At 45.2% G+C, this 23,027-nt stretch overlaps 1 protein-coding gene across 1 annotated transcript in view; it reads left to right on the top strand.

The window, feature by feature from the left end:
* The window catches only part of MYO3B (myosin IIIB), a 263,260-nt gene extending 240,780 nt beyond the window's left edge, over positions 1-22,480 (top strand). Inside the window, exon 27 of the mRNA XM_073646976.1 lies at positions 21,851-22,480. The gene's annotated coding sequence lies outside the window, so the exon portion shown is untranslated. The remainder of the gene's footprint in view (positions 1-21,850) is intronic.
* The last annotated feature ends 547 nt before the right edge of the window (positions 22,481-23,027 follow it).

Here is a 23,027-nt window from a genome sequence, read left to right as displayed (position 1 = left end):
TGACACAGCTGTATGTTGTAGCAGTTTAAGTCTTTGTTTTCAGCTTTGCTGTGATGAAGCTCTGGCCTTAGTTTTATTAAAAAGTAATCACATCCAGACAGCTTTAGTGTGGGATAAACAAAACATCTCCATTTACTCCTCCATGATAGCGCTGAACAATTTTTATTGAAGACACATTTAGGCTGACATCAAAACTACCGAGGCAGCAATATTCTGCACGGCCTTTTATGACTTCAAAAGAACATAAAGGTTTGTGTTTCTCGTTGGATTGTTCTCCGGGTTTAAAAATAAATTGTTGTATTGCACAAGTAGCTATCGATTCCCATTGTTCCAAATGTGCGGGATTAAGAAGTTCAAGTCAAGCAACATATGGGATACATCTGATATGCAGAACAGAATGCAACCTGACATAATATACCACCTGTCAGACCGGCATATAGTACTCCAGGGAAAGAACAAACAGCTATTCACACTGCAGGTGTTGCAGAAATGGATTTCCCATGATGCAAAGTTAACTATGCATTATGGGCTATGTTCTGGGAAAACAGCTGTACTGAAGATAGTCCTATAAACAATCCTGTATAATATATGGGAACTTAGGCTGAAGGGGATTTTTTGCAATCCAATCTTAAAGAAGTTGTCCACTACTTTTACATTGATGCCTCATCCATAGGATAGGGCATCAATGTCTGATCGGCCGGGGTCCCGCACACGGCATCCCCGCCGATCAGCTACTTACTTGCGGAGCTTGGCCGTCTTGAAGTAGTGGCCGCCAGGAGGTATTGCACATCCGCCTCCTTTCAATTCAATGTGAGGCGGATATGCAGTACCCCACGGCGGCCACTACAGCTAGACGGTCAAGCTCCGCAAGTAAGCACTTCTGGCCGGTGGCCACCACCGCTGACACCGATAACAGTTGATCGGCGGGGGTGCCAGGTGCAGGACCCCGGCCAATCAGACATTATTAACCCTATACTACGGATGGGGCATCAATGTAAAAGTAGTGGACAACCTCTTTAAGCCTTAAACTATTGAAACGAGTAACTTTGATTATTTTTTGACAAAGGCACCTGTCAAGGGATGGGATATATTAGGCAAGTGAAGTCAGTTTTAGTGGATGTGTTGGAAGGAGGAAAATTGGGCAAGCGTAAGAGTATCATTAACAAGGGTCGAATTGTGATTGCTAGACCACTGGTCAGAGAAGTTTAGAAATGGCAAGTCTTGTGAGGTTTACCAGGTAGTTAGTACCAAAAGTGCTCCAATGAAGGACAATTGGTGAACTGGCGACAGGGCCATGAGTGGCCAAGAGTCAACGATGTGTAAAGAAAGAAGACTTACCGTCTTGTCCGATCCCACAAATTGCTGAAAAATTTAACTTTAGCAATAATAAAAAGGTGCAATAACGTGCAGAGTATCAATGGTAGAAGGTAACCTGGTCTAATTACTCAGGTTTTATTTTACTCCATGTGGACATTGCTTAAATGAAGAAGAGATGACAACTAGTTGCACTATGAGAAGAACACAACAAACCTGTGGAGTCTGTATGATGCTCCGTACAATGTCTTGCTGGGAAACCTTGAAGGTCTTTGACCTTAAAGGGGTTATCCACTACTAGGAAAACCCCTTCCTGATCTAAATGTTTGCACCGATAAAATAAAAAAGCTTGATGATGATGATGATGTAAGAGGACTGTCAATTGATTATGTCCTCTCCTTTCTGTAATGATTTGGAATTTGCATACTGCCTGTGAGCTGCATGCTGCTGCACAAGGCTATCTGTTGCTCCTCCTGTGCCTTAGACCCAAAATTTGTGGCTTTCCACCATCATATTAACAATTTGTAAGGACCTAACCAATACAACTACATCTTCTTCTAGATGTGATCAGATCACATATTCTTATGCCATGACAAGACATCATGGAGCAGGTAGTGGTTATAGGACAGTGCATGGTTAGGGGATGGTGAGTATGGATTATATGTGCCTTCTGGTATTTTTTTCAAACATAAAAAAATGTGACTTGCTATCTACACTTTGTAAAAAATGTTTCTTGATAAGGGAATTTGCCTAATTTGAAGTCTATAAAAGTCATCTGGGCATCAGCTGATATAATCATGAGTGTTCGCCTTGAATGTTGATATCTTGAATGTTGTCATTCTAAGGCCAGATTTCCTCCTCAAGCCATCTAATATTGGAGTTTTAGAATAATAGATGCCCTTTAGATTATCATCTAATAAGTGCAATAAGTCCACAATGGCGCACTTTTATAAGGTTCGTCAATACCCAATAGATTTTCATCAATTTGATGAAGCGAAATGGTGTCACCGTTCTGTGCTGATTGTATAGGTCACTGGTCTTATGCTTAAATGGGTTTTCCCATAAACAAAGTACATTTTAATCAATAGATCTTGGAATAAAAATAAGTTCCACAACTGGATGTGTTTAAATAAAATGTTCCTGTGCTGAGATAATATTATAAATGTGCCCCTGCTGTGTACTGTGTAATGGCTGTGTCTGACCGTACAGGAACATGGTCTGATCATACCACAGCTCCTGGGCAGGGGAGGAAGCAAAAGAGTATACAGACAGGACAGCACGGGATCACAGCTGATTCTTTTTGTGAGGGAAAACATTTCACTGCCTATTTTTAAGCAATGTTTTACCTCAAAGAAAGAATTATTTGGATCCCATGCTGTAATGTCTGTATACTCTTTTGCCTCCTACCCTGCCCAGGAGATGTGGTATGATCAGACCATGTTCTTGCAGGGTCAGACACAGTCATTACACAGTACACAGCAGGGGCACATTTATAAGATTATCTCAGCACAGGAACATTTTATTTAAACACATCCAATTGTGGAACTTATTTTCATTCAAAGATCTATTGATTAAAATTAACTTTGTTCATGGGAAAAACCTCTTTAATAATTCATAAATATCACCTTTAATAGCAGAAACCCACTCCTATCCGTTGCCTCTAGTATTGCTGCTAATACTGTAGTAACTTAAGTAACTGGGGAGAATATTAAAAAACTTTGGAAAAAAATTCTAACTGTGGACAAAGCAAATGAAGGTACAGTTGATCTTAGTGTGAAGATTTTTGAAAGTCGGCTTTCACATAATATGTGAAGCTCCAGAATGATTCCAGGCGTTAGCTACACTCCCTATAATAACAATACCAGACCCATCTGAGGAAGTATGTATTTATGCAAGGGATGGAGAAGAAAATAATGACACTACTTTATGTAGGCAATGAGGGGGGTCATGCCCTGGACAAAAAAAAGTAGGAAGAATTTTCAAATTTTTTGTATAATGAGGACCCACAAAAATATTTGGTTTTGTAAGAATAGCCGTAATCAAAGTAAGAAACAAAACATTGTAATTCGTTGGAGATTCTTTCCTACAATATATTTGATAGACATCTGTTCAGCACCACTAGACAGACATAGTCAAGTCCATGGTGGTGACTTTAGGTGGGAGGATCAATGCACCAGCCAGGATTTGGCCCATCGTTGCGTTCACATTTACATAAACATTCAAAGTTGATTTTCTCAGCTGTGGAATATCCATTTGCTGCCAGGGTTTGTGAGAACTATTAACAGAGATATGTGTTGCTAAATTCTCAATATACTGTATATTTACCTTTGACATAAGATTCTAATACACTGTGATCAGAGCCTACATTTTTGAGAATTTTTGTTAGCAGGTCAGCTTAAAAAAAAAAGCCTGAAAAATCACTCAAAAAGTGCTTGAAAGACTCTTACTGTTCATTTCTATCATAGAACCATATTGCTGTTCCTATGTTCAGTCTCTTGAGCTTTTTACCTCTTCAAGTTTTTAAAAATGCAAGGTGATAAAAAAAAAAGTATGGCATCGCTTCATCAAGACAGCTGATATTCGCGCCGGTCTTGATGAGGGGGCGTTTTGGAGTCAGACGATCCTGATTCAATAAGTGGCATGCACCTCACCAAAAATTTAACTCCAGTCAGGGACTGGAATAAGATTTCTGACGTAAGATACTGCACAGATCATCATGAATTGGACGAGCTGAGGAATTACTCCCAGTAAAAGAAAAACTCTTCAAAGAAGGAGCGTTTCCTCAAGCGATTTCTACTAGAAATTTTCATTTTGACCCCCACAAAAAAAATCTATGTATGCATATCCCTAGAGATGTGCACATGACATCTTTTCCAGGCGGGCAAATCCGACGAGTTTTTCTAAAGTAAGTTTTTTTAGCTTTTTAGTTATTTTTTTACATTTCCTAAGCAGTTTGACTTTCGTTTCTCATTCTTTCGTTTCATTCTTTTAAGCGCTTATTCAGGCAGATTTAAGAGCGTACGTTTGCGCATAACCTTACAAAGTTGAATTAGTTACTATTGGTTTATTATACCATATTGATTAGTTTATGTTTGTTTATTCTTCTTACTTTTACTGAAAAGTTTCCCATCACTTCTGTCTCTGGCTACTAGAAGTTATCCCTGTAAATAATGAAGCATTTAGTCTCCCTTTATTGCATTATGCTTTAGAGTTGAAATAGTATCTGCCATAGCGAGGGAGGTGCGGGGTCCACGGCTCATACGTCTTTTCTGTCTGAGCCACTGTGCATTGTTAATCATTTTGATAGGCTCTATTTAAGTGCAATTTATGTAACATTTTTGTAAAGCCTTCCTTTCAGAGTGATTTTTAATATACTGCGTTTGATCTACTGTTGCCACGTGGAGATAAGAATGAAAGCTAAAGACGTTAGAAAATTGGCTTCTAACCAAAACCATCAAATCACTAAGTAGTTGACTGCACACAAACTAATAAGAGAGGTCTGATTGAAGCATAGCACGTCTCACGATCGCAAACCAAAATGAATTGATGTGCTCAGGAGTGCTACTTGTGGAGACCTACTTGAAAGGGGACTCAGAGGTTGCTATTTAATAGAGTGAAGGTCATTTGCACAAAGTCTGAACATGACTACAGTGGAAAGTGTCCCACGTTGGCTTTATAGAAATGTGCATAGAAATATACAGCATGTCAGAATGATCCTTGCTCTTGCTGAAATCTTTTATTTTTATCCTTTATCTTCCCTCCTAAACATCCCCCCATCACCTGTGAGTGATATTTTTGAGAATATGAAGGAACTGCCGCAACTCAGCCCCGATGTGGAGACCCCATAACATTACTGAGTGGAGTCACAGAGTGCTGAGGGGCAGAAAAGTCCCCAACGCTCTGCTCACTCTATAACTGTAGTCCAAACCACCTCTGGTATTAACATCAGCACAAAACTGTGCCCCCACCGAGGGCTTCATGGCCAAGCAGCTACACACAAGCCTTACATCACCAAGCACATTGCCAACTGTCAGATGGAGTGGTGTAAAGCCACCACCATTGAACTCTGGAACAGTGGAAAGGTATTTTGTGAATTGAAGGATCACACTTCTCTATCTGGTATCTGATGAACCAATCTGGGTATTGCAATTGCCAGGAGAACGTTACCCACCTAACTGCATTGTGCCAACTGTACAATTTGGTGTAGGAGGGATAATGCTATGGGGTTGTTTTACAGGGGTTGACCTAGGTAACTTGGTTCCAGTAAAGAGATATCTTAAAGCTTCAGCATACAAGACATTTTGGGCAGTTGTAGCGTCCAACTTTGTGGGAACAGTTTGGAGATGGTCCTTTTCTGTTCCCAATGACAGTGCCCCAGTGCAAAAAGCAAGGCCCATAAGGCAGCTTAGGTGAATTTGGTACAGAAGAACTTGACTGGCCGAACACAGCCCGGACCTCAACCCCATCAAACTCCTTTTAGATGAACTAGAACAGACATTATGAGCTTCGCTCTCTCGTCCAACATCAGCATCTGACCTCACAAATGCTCCTCTAGATGAAGGGGCAAAAATTCCCCAAAACACCTCCAAAATATTATAGAAATCCTTCCAGAAGAGTGGAAGTTGTTTCAGCTTTAAAGAGACCAACTCTATATTAATGTCTGAGGATTTAGAATAGGAGGTCATATAAGTTCCTGTACATGTAATGTGGAGGGATCCCAATACTTTTGTCCTTGTGATGTATATTACTTATAAAGTTCCATATAGTTACACTATACGTTACACAAGTTGGGAATGGTGGTCCGAAAAAAGGTGAAGAAGCCCCGACTTCAATATCGTCATAAGAAGCATCGGCTCGAGTTTGCAAAAAAAGTACAAAAAGTGGACAGTAGAAGATTGGAAACGGGTGATTTCGAGCGATGAGATGAAAGTCAATAAACTAAGCTTTGATGGGTGCAAATGGGTCACAAAGGGAAAATGGGGCTAACGGATCGAAAAATTGAAGGAACTGTCAAATTTGGTAAAATAAGTCTGATGATATGGGGTTGTTTCACAGTCAAAGGTGTTGGATACTTCACCAGGATCGATGGTGGTCTCAATGATGTGTGGCACCCCTGCGGGTCCAGTTGCCACAGAGGTACTGCATCTCACCCAGAGGTGTGGTACCCCACTCTCAGGTAAGGAGGGAGTACTACCCGGGACCCATACACCCACATCCAATACACTCCACTTCAGTAGAGAAGGGCGAGATTGCTCCTAAGGGAAAGCACAGTCTCTGGTCCCTAGCTGGAGGGTGGAACTAGGTAGAGGAGGTGGGTGGAGGAAGTAGATCAGTTGGGCATGGACAGGAAGAGTATAAGAAGAAGGGGAACCATCTAGAAGCAGACAGTACAGGGAGGAGACAGTTGGGAGTGGGAGCTCAGGAGGAGCTCCGCTCAGGAGAGAGAAGAGCGGGCCTGGGAAGAGAGGCCCAGGAGGAGAGTGAGAGAGGATGGGAACAGAGGGAAAGGCTCCAGAGACAGAGGGGATCCCAGGGGCACGGTGAGTGCAGGAAGCCACCCGTGCGCCCAAATTCACACAGACGTGGAGGGATCAGGCCACAGAAGGGGACCGGCCCCAAAACTAGTGGAGAACAACCAGGCTCAGCTAGCCAACCGGAGGCTGCAGCTTTTTCAAGGTATTGCAGCCAAAACCCACAATTATATCGCTGAAAAGGTGGCCACATAGGGTCCAGGGGATTGCAAGTCGCCCGACAAGACCCGAGGCCACTGGCTTGGGACACTGATTGTGAGGCACAGGGCAGGAGGGCGAGAGCCAGCGCAGTGAGACGCCCGGGAAAGGTACATAGAACGGGTCCCGTTTAAGTGCTCCTGATGTACCTGAGAGATTGCTGGATCCCTACCCCGGAGGACACAGGACGACGTGGGCGGTCATTACTGGCTGCAGCGGTGACCTGGAACTGCTTTTAACTGTGAGTAAAGCCTGAAGACTGCACTCCACTGTGTCCTTGGCTCATTACTGCGCCACCAGCCCTGCACTACACCGCACCAACAACATCTACCTCAGAAAATCACCATCTACTGCCCTGGAGCTAAGCTCTGCCTGTGGAGAGCTGAACCAACTCTGCTGCGTCACCATCAGCTCCAGCGGTTCTGCACCGCAGCGGCGGCCCCATATAGCCGCATACCACAGGTGGCGTCACGAACATTATCTTTAAAAAACTTAATTCCCCTTTTACATCCCCCTTTAATTTGACCGACTGGGGCCACGGACGGGGTCACTGCCACCGTGACATCCCCAGCACCGACCGGCCCGGCTACCGAGTACCCCACGGCCCAGGGGGCGCGTCATATGAGCTATATGTGAGTATCCTAAAAGATGAGTTACTTCGTACTTTCAAGTACTCTTGGTTTGAAAAGGACGACATAGTGTTCCAGCAGGAAAACGACCTGAAGCTACGTCAAGATTGGCAAACAAATGGTTCAATGACAGAGAAGTAGAGGTGCTGGATTGGCCCCTACAGTCCACAGATCTCAACCCAATTGAACACTTCTGGGTAGGGTTGAAGAAAAAATTGTATACATATCTAAGTGAGTCGATCAGTATGCACCAACTTTCTGAATGTGTAGAAAAGACCTGAAATCAGATTTCAATGATTCTTAGGAGCAAAACAGTAATAATGCGGTGACAAGACAAGAGTCTGCATAACTAATCATATGCAAAATAGTTGCAAGTCAAATTTATGTATGAGGTAGGCAAGATGATTGTCTATAAAATGATGGTAGTCTCACGTTCGAAGCAGTAATGGATGGTGAGATATGGAGCCTGAAAGTCAAAAGCTCAAAACATTGTTACCCTTTTGCTCGTCAGTGTAAATCGATTACACCACTCCCTAACTGTAGAAGCTGTAAGTGAGAACCAATTCCTTGCAATTATAAGTCTAGCCAAAAACAGTCTTTTTGAATGATCTCATAAATCTTCATCCAATAATGTTGTATCTGGCTTCAATTCCAAATATTATGTAGCCAATTTGCTTCCGGTGGAGAACATCTGGGACATAAGAAGTTTGATTTACCTGTGCATAATGTTGAACTGAGTAAACTTGTGCAGATTGCTGCTGAAAGAGTTGCCAAGTTCACTGTAAGTTTCCTGTTATGAAAGATATTGCCATTGTAAATTAATGTGGTAAGAATCCACATTTTTTCAGTTTCATTAATGCATACCTGTCGTGAACATGATGAATAACACTATCTCTGTCCATTATGTGTCTTTGATCCTGCATTTTTCACCAATTTTCCCCTCTGTCTCTAATTTTCAGTTGTCTCTGAGCTGGTGGGTGACGGGCTGCTATGATCTCTCCCATAAACAGCACATAGAAAAATGAGGAATTCATTCTTTCCTATCTTTCTGTAACACATTTAGATGCAGCAGTAGCCCTAGGGACATTATACAGCAGTATTGAGCATGAGCTGTGCAGCTATTAACACTGGAGTGAGATAAAACACTAACTTGAAAGCTGTAGCAAAAGTCTGTGTTGTCTGTGACGCGCCCAAGGGGATACGGGGGTTACTCGGTACCCGGGCCTTTACCTTCTTGGGATGTCACGGCAGTCGGCTCCCGGGCCCGTACCCTTGGGTCACTCTTTAAAAGGGGTTTTGTTAACAGTTTTGTCTCGTGACACCACCTGTGGCTCCTGGTAATGGGTACCAGCGCTGCTGCAGACCTCCGGGGGTGATGGGATGGCAGCTGGGATGTTTCTGCTCTCCACAGGCGGAGTGGGCCCCCCCGGGGCAGGGTTGATGAAAGGGATGCAGATGGTGATGCTGGGCGTTGTAGTGCAGGGGCGGTAGCGTGGTAGAAATAACGGACAGAAACAGTGGGGTGCAGTCATCCGAGTTTACTCACAGTTCTTTAGGTTCCTCAGGTACACTGTCCAGGTGTCAGCCTCCCGCATCGCACTACGTTTGCCAGGCAGGGGATCAGCACTCCCTCAAGTGTATCAGAAGCACTTAACGGGACCCCCTTTCTTCATGTTCCTCCCTTAGCCGACTTCCCGCGCTGGGTCTTCTCCCTCCTGCCCTGCGCCCCGCCACACAAAGTCCCGATCGGGTACTCTGAGATCCCTCTGGGCAACTTGAAGTTCCTGGACTTACTTGGTGCCCTTCACGGCGGCTAGGGTGAGGTTGTGGCAACTGCACCATGGAAGTGCAGAAGCCTCCGGTTTTCCAGCCAAGACCTGGAGTAACTCGGCTAGTCCAGGGACCGGTTCCCTTCTTGCGGCCTGATCCCTCTGACACTTGGCAGATTCGGGCGTACGTGTGCCGTCCTGCACTCGCCGTACCCCCTGTGACCCCTTCTGTTGCTGGAGCCTTCCTCCCTGACTCCCCTCTCACTCCTGGGCCTCTCTTACTAGGCCCCAGTCTGGAGCAGAGCTCCTAAAGAGACTCTGCTCCCCTCCTCTCCTCCTCTCTTACTACTCACTGACCAACTACCCACTCTATGATGGCTTCCTATGTAGCACCCTGAGGATTCGGCTGCTACAGGGGTATTGCACCTCAGCCAGAGGTGTGATATTCCACTCCCGGGTAAGGATGGAGTGTGGAACTGAGCTCGGTAGGCTGCATGCACTACACACATCCCATTTCCGAGGAGCAGACCAACGGTACTCCCACTTAGAAATGTGCAGGTACGACCGAGTCTGTTCCTGGCTGGAGTGGGAGGGGGGTGGTACATCCCAAGTAGTGTAGGGGCAGATAGGGGGAGCAGCCTGGGTAAAGATAGGAGCTCATTGGGTGCTGGTCACCTGAGCTCACACATAGAGGGAGTATATAAGGTGGGCACCATCAAAGATCAGGGTCAGTCTGTCAGAGCAAGAAGCAGAGGAGCAGAGCAGCCCCAGAGAGAGAGAGAGGAGAAAGCAAGAAAGACCCAGAGGGGACAAAGAGAGGACTCTGAGAACCCAAATTCAATCCCCGGGTGAAGAGTCGGCAATAGGGTACCGGATCCCAAACTGGTGGGGGCAAAAGCACACCCTAGCCAGAGACCGGAGGCCGTGGGCAGGATCTGCCACGGCCACCCACCACATCCACCCCGAAGGCAAACCACGTGGAGGGTCAGGGAACCCAAGGCCAAGGGTCTCCCAACAGAAGGCCCGAGGGAGCTGGACCTAGGTGGATCACTAGTGGGGACGGCCAGAGGAAAGGACAGAAGGAGAGCTCAGGGTCACGCTCCGGACTTGTTTGGGGGTTTGCTGAATCCAGGACCTGGTGGACGCAGCACGGCTCGGGTGGTCACTTGAAGCTGGAGTGACCGGAACATCAGCAGTAAGTAAATACCCTAAACTGCACAACCCGACTCTGTCTTTAATTACATCTATGCTGCACCACCACAACCCCCATCCTCTGCACCTGACCCCCTGAGGCTATACCCCACCCGTTGGGGGTTATACTACCAAAAGCTGCACCAACACCATCAGCCTCAGCGGACCCTGCTGCAGCGGCGGCCATAGTGACCGCAATACAACGGGTGGCGTAGTCGACATTAAGAACTTTATAACATCTGTAGGACTGCCACATACTCTGAGCTTGACACCCTGGGCACGGACCGGGTCACAGCCACTCGGAAGACTACAACCCCCATCTGATCCGGCTCCGGGTATTCCCCTAAAGAATATGGCCCAGGGGGCGCATCAACTTTGGCGTAGTCGGCAGGATTACGTGCCCGCAACAACCGGGTACTGCGTGCCTGAAGAAAAGAACGAGTTTACCTCAAAAAGAAGTCTCCTGCCGGTTCCGGAGGGTCCCCGCCATCGGACTCCATCACAGGTCGATTCCCGCCGGTTGTCCGCCATTAACAGCTTTTTCCCGCCATCTGCAGAGTTTCCCGCCACTGGGAGACGATTCCCGCCATTTCCAAAGGTTTCCCGCCTTGGAAGAGCGGACGCCATTATGGGCGTGCCAGAGGGTGGCAAGAGGCCACCTCCCATCGTGGGCCAGGACCGAAAATGGCGCCAAAAGTGGAAACCGCCCCCACCAACAGAGACTGTGATGCTAGAGGTGTCTGTCAGCGTGAAAGAACTGCCCCTGGAGCTGACAATCACCAAGTGGCCCCGGGACCGCCCTCGAAGTGGGAGGACTGAGAAGGAGAGAACAAAGATGGGTGTCGCTTGGAGCAGTCTGGAGCGAGCGCACCCGGAGGCAAGAAGCCTGGAGAAGAATTTCGGAGGAGCTTACCCGGAGATGGCGAGAAAGCAGAGCAGCACCGGCTCGTTGGCCAGGAGCCTGCTAGAAACAGAGGAGGGAGAGCAGAGCAGCACCGGCCCGCTGGCCAGGAGCCTGCTGGAAACAACAGAAGGAGAGCAGAGCAGCACCGACCCGTTGGTCAGGAGCCTGCTGGAAGCAACGACCCCACTAGGCCTAGTGGAGGTCCTAGCACAGCTCCCCCGAGACCGGGAGTGTGCACAGACCGCTCTGGAGGGCCTCGCAAGGAGGATGGCCCGGGTGCAGCGAGAGACGTTGGCAGAGTGGAGCCGTGAGATGGCCCAGCAGACCGAGACCTGTCAGCGGAGCACGCCACCCAAGACGAGGAGACAGACCGCCTCTGAGGATGGCGCGGGAGGACTGAAGGCCGGAGACGGCGCCGAGAAGGGAGCCGAACGAGTGGAGGCAGGTAAAGGGGACGTCTATACCCCAAACTGGGAAACCGCGTACCTGCCCCAGCTCCCCGTCGCAGAGCCCGAAGTCTATCCTGCCGTGCCCGTCGCTGCAACGTCACCGCCGCAGACTAGGCCTCAAACGGGAGCCGCGACCCCTGTGACGTCACACGCCTCGACCCCGAGCGTGACCAAGCAGGAAGTACCGCCAGCCTGGTCGCAAGGCCTAGTACCCCCGGGCGCCGCAATACCAACAGCGCCCCCTACCTCCGCGGAGCCCCCGGCCTGGTCGCAGGGCCAAGTAGCCCAGGGCGCCGCCGTCCTTACGGTGCCCTTCACCTTCCAGATACCCCAGGCCTGGCCGCAAGGCCCGGGCAACCCGGGCGCTAACACCACCGCGCCCATAAAACCAAGAGTGCCGCATCTGGGAGAAGATCTGTTCTGAAGCTAAAGGAAACCATAAAGAAAGAGCAGGAGGACGTCGTCGTTAAGTACAGCGAAGCAGAAGCTGTATATAGTTGCCCGTCGGGGCACCGTGAACTGTTACTGCTGCTATCATAGTCCCCGTTGGGACCAGCAAGTGTGAACTGTTTACCCGTTTTTCCCTTAATCCCACTGACCGAGGACTGAGAGCGGTCATTCCTCCCTTAAATACCTGGCCGAGGACTGAGAGCGGCCATATCCCTGTATATAGTTGCGCGTCTTAAAGCGCCCCCTACCGGTTTTATAGGAAAACCATTTTTCTAAAAGACTGTCGCACTTTACCCGGTCACGCGTTGCACAGTGACCGGAGGAGGAGCCAGAGGCGACGAGAATGTTATTTATATGGAAAGTTTATTGCTGATAATATATGTGATGTTTTATATGTTAATGTTTATGAAAAAAAATGTATGTTTTGGTGTTGTTTATATCTTACAGCCCGAGGACGTGCTGTGATTTACCAGGGGGGAATGTAGCACCCTGAAGATTCGGCTGCTACAGGGGTATTGCACCTCAGCCAGAGGTGTGATATTCCACTCCCGGGTAAGGATGGAGTGTGGAACTGAGCTCGGTAGGCTGCATGCACTACACACATCCCATTTCCGAGGAGCAGACCAACGGTACTCCCACTTAGAAATGTGCAGGTACGACCGAGTCTGTTCCTGGCTGGAGTGGGAGGGGGGTGGTACATCCCAAGTAGTGTAGGGGCAGATAGGGGGAGCAGCCTGGGTAAAGATAGGAGCTCATTGGGTGCTGGTCACCTGAGCTCACACATAGAGGGAGTATATAAGGTGGGCACCATCAAAGATCAGGGTCAGTCTGTCAGAGCAAGAAGCAGAGGAGCAGAGCAGCCCCAGAGAGAGAGAGAGGAGAAAGCAAGAAAGACCCAGAGGGGACAAAGAGAGGACTCTGAGAACCCAAATTCAATCCCCGGGTGAAGAGTCGGCAATAGGGTACCGGATCCCAAACTGGTGGGGGCAAAAGCACACCCTAGCCAGAGACCGGAGGCCGTGGGCAGGATCTGCCACGGCCACCCACCACATCCACCCCGAAGGCAAACCACGTGGAGGGTCAGGGAACCCAAGGCCAAGGGTCTCCCAACAGAAGACCCGAGGGAGCTGGACCTAGGTGGATCACTAGTGGGGACGGCCAGAGGAAAGGACAGAAGGAGAGCTCAGGGTCACGCTCCGGACTTGTTTGGGGGTTTGCTGAATCCAGGACCTGGTGGACGCAGCACGGCTCGGGTGGTCACTTGAAGCTGGAGTGACCGGAACATCAGCAGTAAGTAAATACCCTAAACTGCACAACCCGACTCTGTCTTTAATTACATCTATGCTGCACCACCACAACCCCCATCCTCTGCACCTGACCCCCTGAGGCTATACCCCACCCGTTGGGGGTTATACTACCAAAAGCTGCACCAACACCATCAGCCTCAGCGGACCCTGCTGCAGCGGCGGCCATAGTGACCGCAATACAACGGGTGGCGTAGTCGACATTAAGAACTTTATAACATCTGTAGGACTGCCACATACTCTGAGCTTGACACCCTGGGCACGGACCGGGTCACAGCCACTCGGAAGACTACAACCCCCATCTGATCCGGCTCCGGGTATTCCCCTAAAGAATATGGCCCAGGGGGCGCATCAGCTTCCTATATATATATATTCTCTAAGTGCTCCCCTGTTCTGCGTCCTCCACCCACACCCACTACTGGTTCCCGCTCACTTTTGGTTCCCCCCACTCCAGCCAGGGACAGGACAGCAGAAGAAGTGCATAATGCCCTTCCAGCCGTCCTGGAGTAGTGTAGTGTTGAGTGCAGGTGTTGGGGTCCCGGGCAGTACTCCATCCTTACCTGAAAGAAGGAGATGCCACATCTCTGGTTGAGGTACAGTACCTCTGTGGCAACTGAACCCTCAGGGGCGCCACATCTACCTGATCCCTCACTCTGCTCGTCCCTCATTCCCTCTCCAAGATTTTCAATAGGCAACTATATTCTGATGTCAGTGCGCTGGCAGTACATCCTGTTTTGATCAAGACAGTTTTTAGTAAAGTCTCATAGTGAATGATCTATTCTGGGTGCAGGAGTGAGGGAAAGTGGCTCACAAATGGAGAAAGAATCAATCTTAAGATCAGGCCTCTGGAACCCTGAGAACAATGCTCTACCGCTCCCTCTTGAATTTAGCATAGGTGCTCATACTCGACCTTCACTCCATTCATTGTCTGTGGGCAGTCAAGCTTTCTCCGGCAGCCCTATTAACATTGAATGTAGTGAAAAGACCAAGCAATGTGAACTGAGGTCTAAAATGGTAGACATGCAAGAAATAGGAGCATGTTCACACTAGCAAAAAGAAACAAAACCTACAAAAGACAAAAGACAAAAATATATCTCATACCCTACCATCATTATATATAAATGTAAAGCAAAGTTGCATAATAAATATAGGGTACTTAGTGAACTATTTTTGATCAAAAAAAGTATACAAGCCGTCCCACCAGCGGCAAGGTGACCCTAAATTGGGACGGTACCTATACTGCCTATATTAAAAACCTTACTGTATATCAAAGTTGAAGTAATGCATATAAAAGGGTAGACAAATAGGACCGGGTCCCAACTCCAGACCACCCAGGCCCGTGGTAAGCTACATATATACCAGTCAGCTCAACAAAGGGGATGCCACACCCTTAAATTGCACAGAATGCAAACAAGACAAAAGACCAAGCAATGTGAACTGAGGTCTAAAATGGTAGACATGCAAGAAATAGGAGCATGTTCACACTAGCAAAAAGAAACAAAACCTACAAAAGACAAAAGACAAAAATATATCTCATACCCTACCATCATTATATATAAATGTAAAGCAAAGTTGCATAATAAATATAGGGTACTTAGTGAACTATTTTTGATCAAAAAAAGTATACAAGCCGTCCCACCAGCGGCAAGGTGACCCTAAATTGGGACGGTACCTATACTGCCTATATTAAAAACCTTACTGTATATCAAAGTTGAAGTAATGCATATAAAAGGGTAGACAAATAGGACCGGGTCCCAACTCCAGACCACCCAGGCCCGTGGTAAGCTACATATATACCAGTCAGCTCAACAAAGGGGATGCCACACCCTTAAATTGCACAGAATGCAAACAAGACAAAAGACCAAGCAATGTGAACTGAGGTCTAAAATGGTAGACATGCAAGAAATAGGAGCAATTTAAGGGTGTGGCATCCCCTTTGTTGAGCTGACTGGTATAAATGTAGCTTACCACGGGCCTGGGTGGTCTGGAGTTGGGACCCGGTCCTATTTGTCTACCCTTTTATATGCATTACTTCAACTTTGATATACAGTAAGGTTTTTAATATAGGCAGTATAGGTACCGTCCCAATTTAGGGTCACCTTGCCGCTGGTGGGACGGCTTGTATACTTTTTTTGATCAAAAATAGTTCACTAAGTACCCTATATTTATTATGCAACTTTGCTTTACATTTATATATAATGATGGTAGGGTATGAGATATATTTTTGTCTTTTGTCTTTTGTAGGTTTTGTTTCTTTTTGCTAGTGTGAACATGCTCCTATTTCTTGCATGTCTACCATTTTAGACCTCAGTTCACATTGCTTGGTCTTTTGTCTTGTTTGCATTCTGTGCAATTTAAGGGTGTGGCATCCCCTTTGTTGAGCTGACTGGTATATATGTAGCTTACCACGGGCCTGGGTGGTCTGGAGTTGGGACCCGGTCCTATTTGTCTACCCTTTTATATGCATTACTTCAACTTTGATATACAGTAAGGTTTTTAATATAGGCAGTATAGGTACCGTCCCAATTTAGGGTCACCTTGCCGCTGGTGGGACGGCTTGTATACTTTTTTTGATCAAAAATAGTTCACTAAGTACCCTATATTTATTATGCAACTTTGCTTTACATTTATATATAATGATGGTAGGGTATGAGATATATTTTTGTCTTTTGTAGGTTTTGTTTCTTTTTGCTAGTGTGAACATGCTCCTATTTCTTGCATGTCTACCATTTTAGACCTCAGTTCACATTACTTGGTCTTTTGTCTTGTTTGCATTCTGTGCAATTTAAGGGTGTGGCATCCCCTTTGTTGAGCTGACTGGTATATATGTAGCTTACCACGGGCCTGGGTGGTCTGGAGTTGGGACCCGGTCCTATTTGTCTACCCTTTTATATGCATTACTTCAACTTTGATATACAGTAAGGTTGTTAATATAGGCAGTATAGGTACCGTCCCAATTTAGGGTCACCTTGCCGCTGGTGGGACGGCTTGTATACTTTTTTTGATCAAAAATAGTTCACTAAGTACCCTATATTTATTATGCAACTTTGCTTTACATTTATATATAATGATGGTAGGGTATGAGATATATTTTTGTCTTTTGTCTTTTGTAGGTTTTGTTTATTGAATGTAGTGAGGACCAGAATACGCACCTCTGCCCCATTGAAGATGTGGCTTCAAAGCCCTGACCTCGGGATCACTGGGGGTCCCAGCAGTTGCACCTCACTCGATCATCAAAATTATTATCTTATAGATAGCAGATTACTTTAATATTTAGAATAACACTGTCATGCTGCAGTTATTCCAAATCGGAGAACTATCTTTGATAATTTATTTAGACTTCCAATGGTTAATACGGCGGGTGAAATAATTATTGACCACGTCACCAATTTTCTAAGTAAATATATTTCTAAAGGTGCTGTTGACATGAAATTCTCACCAGATGTCGGCAACAACCCATCCACACAGGCAAAGAAATCAAACCATAGATGTCCATAAAATGAGTTATGTGTAATAATGAAAAATTACACAGGGAAAAAGTATTGAACACATGAAGAAAGAGAGGTGCAAAAAGCCATGGAAAGTCATGACACCAGCTGAAATGTATCAGTAATTAGAAAGCAATCCTACCACTTAGTGAAAAATAATATCAGCGGGTTCAACTGATGGCCTAGAAAAAGATGTCTCATTACCAATGTGCCACACAAGAAGCATCTTGTGATGGGTAAAACCAGTTAGCTGCCTCAAGACCTTTGCAACCTTATTGTTGCAGAACATACCTATGGCATTGGTTACAGAAGAATTTCTAAACTACTAAAGGTGCTCGTGGGCACTGTTGGGGCGATAATCCAGAAGTGGAAAGAACATCTTTTCACCATAAACCGGCCATTACCAGGTGCTCCCCGCAAGATTTCAGACAGAGGAGTGAAAAGAATTATCAGAAGAGTTGTCCAAGAACCAAGGACCACGTGTGCAGAGCTACAGAAAGACCTGGAATCATTAGGTACAATTGTTTTATAGAAAACAATAAGTAATGCACTCAATCTCCATGGCTTGTATGCACATTCACCACGCAAGACTCCATTGCTGAACAAAACGCATGTTCAAGTGCTTTTACAGCTTGTACAACAACATTTCGAAAAGCCAGTGAAATACCGGGAGAATATAGTCTGGTCAGATGAGACCAAAATTGAACTCTTTAGATGCCATAATGCACACCATGTTAAAACACCATATTAACAGTGAAGTTTGCAGGTGGGAACATCATGGTGTGGGGCTGTTTATCACCATACGGCACTGGCAAACTTCATATGATTGAAGGAAGGATGAATGGAGAAATGTACCTAGACCTTCTTAAAAAAATCTGCTGCCATCTACCAGGATGATGAAGATGAAACGAGGGTGGACATTTCAGCAAGCCAATAATCCGAAACACACAGCCAAGGAAATTCTCAATTGGTTTTAGAGAAAAAAAATAAAGTTGCTAGAATGGCCAAGCCAATCACTGGACTTGAATCTAATAGAACATTTATGGAAGGAACTAAAGCTCAGAGATCATAAAAGGAGCCCACGGGACCTTCAGGATTTAAAGAGTGTTTGTGTGGAAGAATGGGACATAATCACACCTGAGCAATGCCTGCGACTAGTTTCTCCATAGAGGAGGCGTCTTGAAGCTGTCATCACCAACAAACATTTTTGTACAAAGTATTAGATAAATTTCAGTAAGGTTGTTCAATACTATTTTCCTGTGCCATTTCTCATTATTATACATAGCTTAATTTATGGACATCTATGGTTTTGTAACGCCGGCAACTCTGCCTCCTGCATCTCTCCCTAGGCAGAGGCGCCGACTCCGTTACCGCCGCGGACCCTGCCAGAATGTCCTGCTCCTCCTTACTCCCCTCGCTTGATGCTGTCTGGGGTACACGCACAGCGACCATAATTCCGGGCACTGAGCTTAGGGCGCGCGCTCCCCTCCTCTCAAAGGGGCCATGCGTCGCCCTAAAGTGTTCTCGGCCAATGGCCAGTGGACACTGATTATTTAACGCACCTCCTCAAACATGGAGGTGCCTGTGCAACGTTGTAAGTTTGTTTCCTAAACACTCTTGTTAGCTCTCAGGTCCCAGCGCATGTATTGCCATTTACCTGCCTGTCTATCAAGCCGTGCCGCCTGCCTGTCTATCAGCTGTGCCAGCCTGTGCCTCCCTCCTGTCCCTTGGGGGTCAGCTGCCATCCATCCGAGGTCAGTCACGGACTAGCACCTAGTCTGCCTTCCTCGTCCCTCCTCGGAACATGGAGTCGACAAGCCACCGTTCATCCGAGGTCGGACTTGATAAGGTCCCTAGTTACACCTGGTAACACAAATGGTCTCTTCTGCATCAGACCAGTCTATTAATTAGTTGGGTGACTATTAGAGGTCCAGAAGTTTAGGAAACCCCTGTGTCTTGGGAGAGTTAAAGAGATGGGAGCAATGGTCGCCCCTGCCATAAAGCAATTGTCTTTACATGCAGTTTATCCAGTGCAGCTTCTAAAAATACAGTTATCTAATCCTTAAATAAAGTAAATAAAGTTCTGGAAATCCCTATATCATAGTAAAATAAGTGCAGCTATACTGAAATGTTTGAATATAGGGGAAAGCTTCTTATAATCTTTTCTCCACCTAGTTGATATCTATATAGAGCTAAGTGGCCAGATGCAAGTTTAGGAAAAGTATCCTGTCTATTATATACGCAAGATTTAGGAAGTTTCACTTGGGTCTGTTATCATTACAATACCTCAGTAAAGCTTTGATGAATAAGCGCCATGTGTGACTAATATAAAATCTTTCAAAACATTTCACAGGCTGGTAATTCAGTGTTGAAGTAATCCATCATTGCAACAAGTTCGGCTGAGGTTATGTAATACGTGTACGGATTAATGGTTGCTGATAATATCATATCATTTCATATGCCAGAAAAATTTCCAAAAAGGTGCACATATTTTGGTCAATTATTGGGCTGCTTGTGTGCCAGAATACAAAATCCGTAAATTTCAGTTGCTATTTACATATGATATAATAAATTTGTTGTTCTGTGGTTCACTAGACCCCCTTTGCTAAACCCGACAATTTTTTTATAAAAATGATTGGATCAGCGCAAAAGGACAAATTTTTCACAATACAGTTTGCATCAAATTTTGCAACTTTTTGATGCCAGAAAATTGGCAGGGAAAGATTCATAGTTACCCTCCTATGTCTCCTCCTATGCGTACATTTATTTTCTTCACAGTTTATACTGGTGGACAAGAATGTTTCTAATCACATGTCTTGAAAAATATGAAGAAGTGAAATACATAGCAGGGAATTAATCATGGCTTTTACTCCAGAAAACTGACATATAAAAGTCACAAGTTTTGAGCCAGTCTATGGGAAATCTCTAAAATAAAACTTTTTTTATGGACTGGGCAACCTTAAGTAGCAAACAACTGGTAACACACTTTAAAGTAAAGTTTCTATAAGGCTGTGTGCCCACTATGCGTTTTTTAAGCGTTTCCGCAGCGGCAATTCCACAGCAGAAATGCTTAAAAAACGCTTGGTAGCAGGTCTGCCATGTTCCCCAATGATAATCCGCATGTGCTGTGCACATGCTGCGGAAATTTCCGCTGCGGATTATCACTGCAGAAAAATCCGCAACACTACCATTTATTTTGCGGAATCGCTGCGTTTTAGCCGCCATTGACTTGCATTGGAACGCATGACATCCGCATGACTACATGTGCAGATGCGGATATCATGCGGTTCAATGCGCGGATGGTACCCAGGTCTGGAGAAGAGGAGACTCTCCTCCAGACCCGGTTACCATAGTACCTGTAGTTAAAAAAGAATTAAAATAAAAAAAAACCTTATACTCACCTTTCCGCCCCCCGGTCTCCTCTGAGCGGCGTTGCTGTCTCCTTCGCTTCTGGCGGTGGTCTGCAAGGACCTTCCGTGACGTCATTTAGTCATGTGATGGTCATGCGACCGCTGACGTCAGCGGTCAGGTGATGGTCACGTGACCATCACATGACTAAATGACGTCACGGAAGGTCCTTTTTAGAGCATCGGGAGCCGCCGAAGATACCGGACGCATCGCTGAGGAAACCGGGGGCCATCTGAAGGTGAGTATAATGTTTTTTTTTATTTTTTTTTACTATTGATGCTGCATTTGCAACATCGTAACTTGGTCACACTATATAAAAGATTTACCAACACGATCCATGGAACTAGAGTATGAAATAGATCAGGCAAAAATGAAAATTACAGGAAGGCGACAAAGAAAAAAAACATCCAAAAATGCCATCAATGTTCATCTCTCATTTTGCCTTTTTTTCACCGAGTTTGGCCTTAATAGAACATATACCCATCATAGTCTACGTGACTGTTTATATATCCGTATTTTTTTAGTGCAAGCCAAATAAATCATAAAAATATAATTTTTGATCCGAGTCTCAGATCTAATGGGTCTATGATAAACTCAGACACCATACTGATGGCATCCTAGTTGCATGCTAGTGATGTCCATTCTTCAGTGACTGTTTGCTAGAAGAAGCTGAGAAATCTCCATTAGTTGTTTGCTGCATTCGAGAAAAACTGATGAAACTTTGATGGTAAAAATTGACACATGGACCAATCACTGATGATAATCTGATCCAAAACTGATGAAAATCAAGCTGTATTTTGCACGTGAGAAAAATGTTTCATTTTGCTATTTATATTTGCTTCTTTCCTCTACAGAAATAGAATGATTCAATATCTGTTTTTTATAGGATTCTCTGGTCATATGATATCGATGACCCTTCTACCAGACGGGTCATCAATATCAGTTCGTTGGTAGTCGGACACTCGGCACCCTCACCGGTCAGCTGTTATTGGCTTCAGCAAATGTTTACATCAGGCCGCCAATGGAGCTGATAAAAGCTGATAGGTGGGGGTGCCGGGCGTTGGACTACCACTGAACAACCTCATTATTTAAAAAAAAACAATATACTTCTTACTTTCCTTTTAATGCTATCATACATGGTCGGGTCTCCCTTTATGACGTACACAGCATCATATTGCCACTTTTGTATAAACTTAAAATCTAAAACTATTTTAGACAATAAAGAAACAAGACAGAAGAAGAATTGACGCCTTCGAAACGTGGTGCTGGAGAAGGATGTCATCAATACCATGGATGGCAAGAAGAACAAACAAATCAATTTTGGAACAAATAAAGCCAGACATGTCACTGGAAGAAAGGATCACCAAGCTACGACTTGCCTACTTTGGACACATTATCCTACAAAGAGAGCAATCACTGGAGAAGGACATCATGGATGGAGAAATGGAAGGAACAAGGTAAAGAGGAAGACCAACAACCTGATGGCTTGATACTATGGTGGAGAAGACCCTGGTGGTTCTTTCCATGCTTGCACAAGATCAATCTTCCTACAGATCGTTCCTCCATCAAGTCACCATAGCTTGAGATCCACATTTCTGGACATATTTTTTTGTTCATTCAAAGCATGTAATTAGAGCTAAAAATTATTTTTGCAATTGGGTTTAATTAAAAATTTTGCACTGTTTGCTTTCCATACCCTCTATTGCTGGCTGCAAAATGAGATAACCATGATACCATCAGTGACCTCGGCTATGATGGTCAGTTGGCAAGTTTATATCTCTGTTATCTGTGTTTTTCTGACCTCCTCTCAGTTGATTTATGACTACATGCCACATCAAAGTTGACCGTGCAAGGAAACAAAGGACCTGTAAAAACCAAACTGTGCAAAATTTTTAATGAAACCAAATCGCAAATATTATTTTTAGCCCCTAAATTTAAGTAGTAAAAAAATTTCTTAAAGGTGGACAACCCCTTTTATCCTTGATGAAATCTCTACCCTGTAAAATGGGTTAAATTAAATAAAAAAAATGAAAAATAGTAACTTGTGAACCAAACTTATTGTAAATGGAGAAGAGGAGAGAAAACAATTAGTGAGTTTCATTTTCCAGAAATCTAGAAAGTTACGGTGATTATAAAGATTAATCAGCACGGTGGCTCTTTAGTTAGAAGTGCAGCCTTGCAGCACTGGGGTCCTGGGTTCAAATCCCACCAAGGACAACATCTGCAAGGAATTTGTATGTTCTCCCTGTGTGTGTGTGAGTTTCATCCGGGTTCTCCGGTTTCTTCCCACAGTCCAAAAGACATACTGATAGGGTATCTAGATTGTGAGCCCCAATGGGGACAGTGATGATAATGGTTGTAAAGTGTTGTGGAATTAATGGTGCTATATAAG

Source organism: Phyllobates terribilis, unplaced genomic scaffold (assembly GCF_046119375.1).
Source record: "Phyllobates terribilis strain yellow unplaced genomic scaffold, ASM4611937v1 Scaffold_9__5_contigs__length_417890890, whole genome shotgun sequence".
Lineage (NCBI taxonomy): Eukaryota > Metazoa > Chordata > Amphibia > Anura > Dendrobatidae > Phyllobates > Phyllobates terribilis.
Note: the sequence above shows the minus strand (reverse complement) of the source record. Positions and strands in the feature narration are given on the sequence as shown.